The sequence below is a fragment of the Erythrolamprus reginae genome, chromosome Z (genome assembly GCF_031021105.1).
Source record: "Erythrolamprus reginae isolate rEryReg1 chromosome Z, rEryReg1.hap1, whole genome shotgun sequence".
Lineage (NCBI taxonomy): Eukaryota > Metazoa > Chordata > Lepidosauria > Squamata > Dipsadidae > Erythrolamprus > Erythrolamprus reginae.
In genome coordinates this window covers 63,274,819-63,283,556 of record NC_091963.1, presented here as the reverse complement: position 1 = coordinate 63,283,556, position 8,738 = coordinate 63,274,819, and positions in this window count along the sequence as shown.

The following is an 8,738-nucleotide window of genomic DNA, read 5'->3' as shown; positions in this document are numbered from 1 at the left end:
ATAATATAATTCAATTTATCTTGCGTAGTACATTGCCCTCTCTTTAAGTCAAAAGCATAGTTAAGAGAATCCAATACTAATGATTTTGAGTAAAACATATTTTTTAAAAAAATGATTGGTCATTTTTACCATATTATATTTTTCTTTGTAGAAATATGATACTCACAATCATGACCAGATCTCTGATTGCAATATAATATAAATTACAACAAATCTGTGGTTCTATATGCAATATTATTTCAGACCAGAGTGAGAATTAATATGATCAAGCATTGTTCCAGTGTTCTAGTTCAGTCTATTTCATAACAATCCAATTAGTTGCCGTTTTGATGGAAAAGTATTAGCTTATGTTCAATTCTAGTTAGAGCAAGGGTGTCAAACTGGCAGCCCATGGGTCGGATGCATCACCACTCCTCTTGCCTAAATGCAATAGAAGACAATTAGGTTGTTGATCAAGTCTGGTCCTGTCAGCAGGAACTTTGTCGAGAGATTTTCCTTGAAAAAAAGCACTGGAGTCGAATACTATTCTGACCTGATTAGGTTTTAGTGGGTGGTAAACCCCCCACCCCAAAAAAGGTCAAAGGACTCATGTGTCACTAAAGAGGTTCCATGAGCTCAACCCAGGGTATTGGTGATGAGTGTAATCCTGGCCCTGTGCTCAGGCTGCTGCTACTCAATGCCAGGTCGGTGGTAAATAAAGCTCTCCTCATCTGGGACTTGATCCTGGGGGAGGAGGCCGACCTGGCATGTGTGACTGAAACCTGGTTGGGCCCAGAGGGAGGAGTTCCTCTCTCTGAAATTTGCCCAGCCGGGTATTTCAGGTATGGCATCAGCCTCGACCTCAGGGAAGGTGGGGGAGGAATGGCTGTCATAGCCAGGGAGAGCCTTTGTCTGCATAGATGCGTTGCTCCAGAGATTGCGGGTTGTGAGTCCCTCCTGGTGAAGTTGGACAGGGGTTCAGATGGGCTTGTTGCTCATGTACCTGCTTCCCAGCTGTGTGTCAACAGCCCTGCCTGTGCTGCTCGAGGAGGTAGCCAGGCTGGTGGTGAGGTTCCCTGGACTTATTGTCTTGGGAGGACTTTAACCTACCATCGCTCAGTGAAACCTCTGGGCTAGCGCAGGAGTTCATGGCCACCATGACTGCCATGGACCTGACTTAAGTAGTACAGGATCCGACTCACAAGGGGGGGCATGCACCCAACATGGTATTCCTCTCAGAGCAATTGAGTAATGGTCTGAGACTAAGGGGCTTAGAAGTGTTGCCTTTGTCATGGTCAGACCATTTTCTACTGTGGCTTGACTTCCTGACTCCAATCCTCCCCTGCAGGGAGACAGAACCAACTAGGTGGTTCTGCCCCAGATGCCTGATGGACCCAGAGGGCTTTCGAAGGGCCCTTGGCGTTATACCAGATGCACTCGTCCACAGTTCAGCAAAGTCTCTTGTCCTGGTGTGGAATAAGGCTGCAACGGAGGCTCTAGACCACAGAGAGCTCCTTGGTTTACTGAGGAGTTCCAGGAATTGAAATGCCAGAGGAGATGTCTAGAGAAGTGATGGAGGAAGTCCGAATCTGACCAAACAGTTGTAAGAGTTACAAAGTGGTGCTCAAGGCAGCAAGATGCGTGTATCATGCCGCCTTTATTGCATCAGCGGAATCTCACCCAGCCATTCTGTTTAGTGTGACCTGCTCCTTTCTTAACCAGAGGGCAGTTGGGGAGCCCTTGCAGAGCAGTGCCGAGGACTTTAACACATTTTTTGCTTATAAAGTTGCTCGGATCCGGGCGGACCTAGACTCTGACAACAAGTCAGTCGAGGTGACTGGGGCCTGCCCTTGTCCATCTGTCTGGGAAGAGTTTGATCTGGTGACACCTGATGAAGTGGACAAGGCCACTGGAGCTGTGAGTTCCACCACCTGTTTACTGGATACGTGTCCCTCCTGGTTGGTTTCGGCCAGCAGGGAGATGACATGGAGCTGGGTCCAGGATATTGCCAATGCTTCTTTGGGGAGGGGGTCCTTCCCAGCTCCCTACATGGAGGTATTTTTGTGCCCCCTCCTCAAGAAACCTTTCCTGGACCCAGCCATTCTCAATAACTATCATCCAGCCTCCAACCTCCAAACCTTCACTTTATGAGGAAGGTTGTTGAGAATGTGGTGGCGCTCCAGCTCCAGCAGCCCTTGGAGGAAGCCGATTATCTAGGCCCTCAACAGTCGGGTTTCAGGTCCATCTACAGCATGGAAACTGCTTTGGTTGCGTTGATGGATGACCTCTGGTGTGCCCAGGACAGGGGTTTATCCTCTGTCCTGGTGCTTCTTGACCTCTCAGCGGCTTTCAATACCATCGACCATGGTATCCTTTTGTGCCGGCTGGAGGGGTTGGGAGTGGGAGGCACTGTTCTTCAGTGGTTCTCCTCCTACCTCTCCGGTCGGTCGCAGTCGGAGTTAGTGGGGGATCAGAGGTCAACCCCATGTCCAGTCAACGAATCAGTGGAAGTGATGTGCCGGTTCCTGGAGGCTGTTGGGGTCTGGATGGGTATCAACAGGCTCAAACGCAACCCTGACAAGATGGAGTGGCTGTGGGTTTTGCCTCCTAAGGACAATTCCATCTGTCCATCCATTACCCTGGGGGAGGGAATCATTGACCCTCTCGGAGAGGGTCCATAGCTTGAGCATCCTCCTTGATCCACAGCTAACAGTAGAGAACCATCTTTCAGCTGTGGCGAGGGGGGCGTTTGCCCAGGTTTGCCTGGTTCACCAGTTGCGGTCCTACCTGGACCGGGAGTCATTGCTCACAGTCACTCATGCCCTCATCACCTCGAGGTTTGACTACTGTAATGCTCTCTCCATGGGGCTATCTTTGAATAGTGTTTGGAAGCTTCAGATTGTGCAGAATGCAGCTGTGAGAGCAATCATTGGCTTCCCGAGATATGCCCATGTCACACCAACACTCCGCAGTCTGCATTGGTTGCATTGGTTTCTAGTCACAATTCAAAGTGTTTTTTATGACCTATAAAGCCCTTCATGGCATCAGACCAGAATATCTCCAGGACCGCCTTCTGCTCCACGAATCCAAGTGACCGGTTAGGTCCCACAGAGTTGGCCTTCCCCGGGTCCCATCAACAAAACAATGTCGTCTGGCGGGACCCAGGGTAAGAGCCTTCTCTGTGGCAGACCTGACCCTCTGGAATCAATTTCCCCCAGAGATTAAGATTGCCCCCACCTTAAAACCCACCTCTACCATCAGATATGGGGAAATTGATTCCCCCAGGCCGTTTCTGTTTTATATATGGTTTGTCTGGGATATATGACTGTTTTTATATTAAGGGTTTTAAATCGTTTTTAATCATTGTATTTGTACTGTGTTTTATTGTTGTGAGCCTCTCAGAGTCTTTGGAGAGGGTCGGCATACAAATCTAATAAATAATAATAATAAATAATCTCTCCGAGCATCTAAGACAATGTATACTTTCTGTGCCTTTTCAGGGTGATTGTCAGGTAATATGTTGGCCAGACATATTGGATGACATGTATGCACTTTCTCTAGTCCTCCACAGAGGTCCCTACAACTGGAACTGGTTACCTTGGGCTCTATTGAAGATGTGATTTCAGATGAAGACTTTGAGGTCACAGCAGGGACTTTGTCCAGACCCTGTTACCATTGGTAATGATGCATAGCAGAGTAAGGTCTAGTACTCTTTCAAACCTCACAAATTGCCTTCTCTCTGCACTCCTTAGCCATGTGGTCTTTGGAAGTGTAATACAGTCTGGGCTTGCAAGGTATCTAATTACTGGTGAAGGTATTCTGCCATTGTGGGTGTGAATTTTGAAGATCTCTTCACCCGTTGAATGACTGCCTGAACTTCTAATGCATTGCTTGAAGATGGGCTTGTTGCCATTCTGGAAGGTTACTGTGCTGGGTTATCAGCAGGGAAATATCTCTGGGTCAGGTAGGCGAAACACCGAGCGATGATGGATGGTATGGGCAAGTCGTGACTGCGAAGCTTTGCTATTAACTTATCCCATGGCATATTGTAAACTACCTGTGGGGTGAGAAGTGCTCTGGCAGTGGCGAACATGGATTGGCCACACGCATTCAGGAAGTAAACTCTCTTACAAGCATTAGAGAGTGAGGGGAGGGTCAAAAGGAAGCACTTGAACCATTGCATGAACATTTCTCAGGTTTCAGTCATTTGGGAGTAGGGTTCAAATATGGATGGAGAAGAGCCACTGTGAGCCATTAGCAGAGGCAGCAGGAAGCTCAGAAGCAGAGAGTACACTGGCAGAACAGCGATATTGAACCACCAATACGCATGGCAAAAGGAGCCAAGTCCCTCATCGCCAAGTGTTCTGTATTGTAAGCAAAGAGTCAGGGAGATCAAAATGAACACTAACCTTTATTAGAATAACACAACAGCAAAAGAAGCCATCCAGTTCCATGCATCCAAATATTGATTTATAAAATAAGTGTCCCTCTGTATTGGAAAATATATTACAGTGGTACCTCTACTTACAAACGCCTATACTTACAAAATTTTCGAGATATGAACCGTGTGTTCATGATTTTTTTGCCTCTACTCACGAACCATTTTCTACTTACTAACCCTTGCTTCTCTCTTGGCTGCTGCTGCTGCGAGCAGCAGGCTAAAACAATGTGTTGGAGGAGCTCTCTACACCAGCCCCATTTCGTTGCCACTTTCCCCTCTCGCCCTCCACTCTCTGAAGCCGCCCCATCCCTCTGCCAAAATCCCCCCTCACCTAATGTTTTCTTCGCCCCATCCCGTTGTTAAAATCATCCATCCAGACGCTTCCTATGCCAGCCCAAATCGCTTCCAAAATCACCCTTCCAAATGCTTCCTTCGCTGGAGGAAGCGATTTTGGGCAGCAAAGGAAGCATCTGGAGGAGTAATTTTGGAAGCGATTTGGGGCAGCTAAGAAAGCATCCAGGGGGTGATTTTGGAAGTGATTTGGGGCAGTGAAGGAAGCGTTTGGAAGGGTGATTTTGGAAGCAATTTGGGGTAAGACAGTTATTAAGTGAGTTCTGCCTCACTTTACCATCTTTCTTGCCACAGTCGCTAAATGAATCCCTGCAGTTGCTTGTCAGAAGATCCCAAAAGATATTCACATAACCCTGGGACATTGCCACCATCATAACTATGTTGTCAAGTGTCCAAACTTTATCCAATAACGCTTTTATTTTTCTAACAAAGCCCTTCCTTCATAGAAGGAAGAATAGAAAGAATAAAATAGAAAAGGGGATTAATAGGGAATACAATTTTTTTTTTAAAAAAAGGGTTCAGTTCAAAGTTTTGCTCAGATTAAAGAAATTGGAGTTTGAGAAGGATTGATTAAGCTTGGAGTATTGTTCTTTTTGCTCTTTTTTTAAACTTTAATTATTTTTTCTATTTAGATATATGAATTTAGGAATTGCTGATCTGTTTTAATAAAGTTAGAAGTATTGATTATAATAAGATATGTAGTAGGTAATATTGATTTGGATTAATGCATAAATGGAATTGAATTTAGAATTGTTGGGGAGATTAATGATATTAATGATTTTTAATTAATTGAAAAAATAATTAGAATTTTTTCCTTTTTTTTTCTTTTCTCAAATTGACTGAAATGTAAGATTAATAATTAAGTAAGAAATGTAAATATGTATTAATTGGCTAAATGTTTGATGGGCTGAAATAATTTTTAAATTTTGGATTTGGTAAATATACTATTTAAAGGGGAGGAAGAAGTCTGAAATTTGTGGATGTTTATGTTTTGTTTTTAATTTTCTTTTGTTAACATCTGATTGGCTATACAAGGTTTTCTTGGTTTATAGAAAAATGTATAAACAAAGAAGGAAGCTCTTTGGCATAATGGTTAATAAGTTAGAAATATAATTAGTGTTGTACTTTTTGAAGGAACATTAAGGAGGGAATTTAATTGAAAGAAAAGTATGTACCTGGATGACAACATTAGAAAAATTTTGCAACTTTTTTGATGATTGATATTAGTTACTAACAAAATACCGCATTTTATTCATGGAAAATTAGATGGTACAATGTATTGTTTGAATGTATGTTGAGAGAATTTTTTAAAAAAATTTACATCTTCTCCCAAAAAGTCCTTCCTTCCTCCATCCCTCCATTAATTTCATTCTTCCTTCCTTCTTTGTTCTCTCCATTTCTTCTTTCTTCCTTCCCTCCCTGCTTCCTTCCTCTCCATTTCTCTCTTCCCTCTCCCTTTTTTTCCTTTTCTCCCCTTCTCTCTCATATGTTCCTTTTTCCTCTCCCTCATTCTTTCCCTCCATCATTTTCTCAGTTTTCTCTTTCTCTCTCTCAAAATTTTCTCTCTCTCTCTCTTTCTTTCTCCCTCCTTCTCTCTCTCTCTTGCTATCTCTTTCTCTCTCTTTCTCTCCCCCCTCTTTCTCTCTTTCTCTCTCTTCTCTCTCTCTCGCTCTCTGTCTGTTGCTCTCTCTCTCTTGCTTTCTCTCTCTCTTGTTCTCTTTCTCTCTCTTCCTCCATCCCTCTTTTTTTCTCTCTTTCTTTCCCCCTCTCTCTTTTTCCTCTCTCTCCCTCCTTCCCTCCCTCCCTCTCTCTCTTTCTCTCTCTTCCTCCCTTTCACTCTCCCTCTCTTTCTTTCCCCCCTTCTCTATTCCTTCCTTCCTCTCTCTCTCACTGGTGTCCAGCTGCACTCCCTCTCTGCGATGACCAGGGCAGAGTTGCCCTGGTCATCATGGAGAGTGAGTGCAGCCAGGCTTGGGCACCCCGGCAGGAGAAAGCAGCCTGCCTGGCTGCACTCACTCTCTGGCTGGCTCCTTCCTATCGATAGCGGCAGCAGCAGCACCCATCCCCCCACTTCTACATGTCGATGTCCTCACTGCCCGGGCTCAGCAGCCGAAGGAGAGACTCTATCACTCAGGGAAAGGGCGGAAGTGCCTGATGGGCACCACCATCTTTTCTGGAAAAGGCAGGACCTCTTTGCAATGGGGAGCCAGCAAGCTTAACAGAGCGAGCGATTGCCAACTGCACAGCTCCATGAATGGAAGAAGAGGCACCGGCAGTGCCGGCGGCAATAACCTCTGTGCTTGCCTGGGCCACATGGCTGGGTCACATGGCTGGGCTACCCATAGGGAAACAGCAGCTCCTGCCAGAGGAACCCACAGCAACAGCCGCCAGCTTGGCAGGAGGCGCCGGCAGTAGACACAGGCATTGGTAGAAGGGGGCCGTGGCTGCCCCCTGCCACCTGATGCGGATGGGCTGGTGCCGAGCCTCCCAATTGTGGTCTCCCAGCTCCACGCCCCAGGGACACATGGTGGGGTGGCAGTAGAATGAGGATATTCAGAGAAAGAAAAACCTTGTTGCTCCCCACCCCCAACTCCGATGCCCGGATCCTCTGTGCAGCCTTGGAAAAGGCTGTGCGGGGGGGGGGGGGTTGTTTTTGAAGGCGCACACCTTAGACGGAACACTGGTTTGGAGGGGTGATTTTGGCAGCAATTTGCGTCAGTGAAGGAAGCATCTGGAAGGGTGATTTTGGAAGTGATTTGGGGCAGCGAAGGAAACATCTGGAGGGGTGACTTTGGAAGTGAGTTTGGGCAGCAAAGGAAGGACCTGGAGGGGTGATTTTGGAATAGATTTTGGGCAGCGAAGGAAGCATTTGGAGGGGTGATTTTTGGAAGTGATTTGGGGCAATGAAGGAAGTGTCTGGAGGGGTGATTTTGGAAGTGATTTTGAGCAGCAAAGCAAGCATCTGGAGGGGTGATTTTGGAAGCAATTTGGGGCAGACGTTTCCTTTGCTCCCTGTCTTCACTCATTTGCCTTCGTTAGGACCTCCATTCCTCACTTCTCCTCGCTGCCTGTTTCCACTCCATTTGCCTTCGCTTCGTCCATCTGCCACTTTTTTTTTAAGCCTTAAAGTTTTGGATTTTCCTAATGGGTTTGCATTCATAATTTGCTTTTACATTGATTCCTATGGGAAAAATTGCTTCTACTTATGAACGTTACTACTTAAGAACCTGGTCACAGAACGAATTAAGTTTGTAAGTAGAGGTACCACTGTATTTTTGAAATCTGTGTGCATATTAAAAGCTCTTTGTAATATGGGAAGATTGGAATAAACAGAGAATTGAGTGCACTGGGCTACTGAATTCAGTCAAAGCTTTGGATTCCCCCCCCCCCCAATTTTCATTCTTTGCAAATGCCAAAATTTTCTAAATTCATTTGTCATTTGCATTCCTCAGTGGAATGTCTCCTTTATAAACCTGTCTGACCTTTCTTGACCATTTATGTGGAAACAAGACATGCACATTGGTTAATGTGGTTGATACAGTGTTGTAAAAATAGACAGAAATAAATATTCTTTTTTCTGCTGGAAATGGCAGCACTATTAATTAATAAAAGAGAGGCAGCTTTGCTGCTGCTTTGCATGAAAATTTTTGGGATGAATGCCCATTGTTAAATTAAGTTCATTCCCATTCCCTTTTGAGATTTTTTTCCATTGCAGTTCCTGCTTCAACTTTTGCGGATGGATGTCAGCCAGCTTCATGATTTACAATCTTCAAAAGCTGCTTCTGCCAACATGTGGATCTTGTCAAGGTGTTCAGTGGTGTTTAGGGAGCTTTAGAAGTAAATCCTATCTTTTACACAAATTTATTTCCCTTTATTCCCCCTTCTCATAGCCTTAATTTGGCTATGGCCTTGGCTTATTTGTTCTTTCATGACTAATATTGCCATCTGTGACCATTACATACTGACA